Genomic DNA, 2,500 nt, shown 5'->3' with positions numbered 1-2,500 from the left:
ATAAAGTATTAGATAAATTAATAATAAACCGACCCAGCTACTAAATGGTTCGATAAGACTTATCTCAAATACAATCGTTTTCTGTAATTGTTATGCCTTAAATTGATAATTTTTAGTTAAACAAATACTTAACTAATGAAATAAATACATAGATAAATGTATTTAATGAATTAAAGTATGTATAAAGTATTATATAAATTAATAATAAACCGAATCCGACCAAATTTAAATCTAAAACCACGATCGGCGGCGTAATGAAGTGTATCGTAAACCCGTTTTTTTTATAATTTAAAATGTAATGACAGAACTCCCAAAACAACAATACACATACATATTAGTACTATGGTGAATTGTAGTTGTATTAGGACCGTAATTATAGTTAATTAAGGAACCATTCATTGTCTTCGCTCTGTTATGTACGTCGTCGTTTAATCGACACGGCATATTTGGCTTGAATCTAGAAAAATTCAAACTCTAACCCTAAGGTAGACAGGCAGGGTAAATAAATGTGGGTGATCTCTCATAAAATTGTCTTCTAGGAATTATTTTTATATAGACTATCTTTTCTGTAGAGTTTAAGTGGACAAGCGCGGACGAAATAGAGCGCAAAATTTAAAATGAATTAAAAATTTTCATCAGACCGGAAGTAGGCATAACCTAGGCGCCATGTTTCCGTCGTACAAGTTTTCACCGTTGCAGTCACCGTTTCAATCGCTCTTCGTGTGGACGTGTATTATTTCTAGTCATGTGTTGTGTAGATGATTCGCTTAAGGTAGGTGTTCGGACTTATTTCTTTAATATTAATTAAACCGTATTTGCCTTGTCGGCCTTAAAATAAAGCTATTTTTTTTTCATCGCAATCGAAGTGTTAGATCTAGAATCTAGTTCCCGCCTCCGCTTCGCTAATTCGACTTAATGTAACTATGACACAACTATTAAATCTAGAGTCTCTATTTTAATTAAATAATTAGGAATTCTATCTCTAGATGATATCTAATCTATTCCCACACGTGTGTGCAAGTAGGATTTAACGTCAGAACAGGTGTGGTGGTCTAGGCGTCGCTATTTTTGACGGTAGGAATTTTTTTTTTAAATTCGTAAAATTTTATATAGACTTTATATAGCAATTTACTAAGACCGACCCTAACGCCCAGTAAATATTTAATTACCACATTGTTATGGACACGGTGTATTAGGTAGGGCCGAGGGCTATCCATAGGTACCAATTTTTAAATTTTGTGACAATTAGGAGCCGAGTTATAAAATAAATTTAAAATACTGGTTCTGGTCTTAGACTTTATATAGCAATTTACTAAGACCGACCTTAATACCCATTAATTATTTAATTAGCGCATAGTTATGGACATCCTGTATTAGGTTGGGCCCAGGGCTATCCGTAGGTACCAAGTTTATAATTTTGTGACGATTATTAGTCGAGTTATAAAATAAATAAAAAAAACTGGTTCTGGTTTGCACTACATTTCTTTCTTCTTTAACGGCGGACTCCCGGTCCAGCCCCATGGGTTACCCGTGAGCCGGGGCCTCGTTAGCCTGGACGGCTCCGATGTGACCGCGGATTGTTGTGGCCCGCCTCAGCCCGAGTCGAGATCACCCTTCCGATCGAAGGTGGACGCCATAGGGCGCCCGGGATAGCCCGGGGCGCTGTTCGTCACCCGAGCGCAGGGGCGCCGGGAGACGCCCCCGGTGAAGTTTGGCGGGTGATTCTGGTAGAGCTCCCCACCCCGATCGCAGGACACCCCTCGCCGCCCGCCCAGGTGTCGAGGTGGCCGCGGGGGAACTCGGGGCGTTTTGGCTCCCCCTTGTGCCGGAGCGGCGCCCTCGGTCCCAGAACGCCCCTGGCGGGTGATTCGCATGCCCCCTGGGGTGGGGAACGCGGGTGGGTGGTCGTAAAGCGTGTAACCGCAGTGGGGGCGGCCCCTTAGTCGGGGGCGCCAAAGTTGGCACCCCACCTGGGGCGCCCCCCGGAAGTGTGGCGCCCGCGCGAGTGAGCCCCGTAGATGCGCCCCGACACCCCCGCGCCGCCCCCCGGGTCGCGGCACCCCCGGCGCCCTCCGTGCGGGCTCCCCTCATGGGGCGGCACCCCGGTCCTCCCCGAGACTATGTACCCGATTTTTCGGTTTAACACTAGAGGTATGGGCAGAAATACGGCGGTTAAAACGGTCTGTATCTACTATTGTGGAGGTGAGTGTCGGTGAAGCCTCTATGTGACGCTAGGATCCGCGCTCCCTCGCAGCCAGCGACATGTGCCCGATCTGACCGTGCGTGGCTCAGTCTCCCGACTAGCTTCCCGGTAAAATGCGGGCTCGGCGCGCAGGTCGCGCCAGTGAAGGTAAAAGTACGTGTCCGTAGCGTGAAGCCAGCGGCGACGCGCAGTGCTAACGCAACCAAGCAGTATTGGTGGCTCGATAAAAGTCTCGCACTGGCCCAGCCCTCGGAACGGGCGACGGGTCTGCAAAACGCAGTCGGCTCGATGCAAATC

Source organism: Physella acuta, unplaced genomic scaffold, assembly GCF_028476545.2.
Source record: "Physella acuta isolate Inbredline_101_S28 unplaced genomic scaffold, ASM2847654v3 ptg002331l, whole genome shotgun sequence".
NCBI lineage: Eukaryota > Metazoa > Mollusca > Gastropoda > Physidae > Physella > Physella acuta.
Note: the sequence above shows the minus strand (reverse complement) of the source record.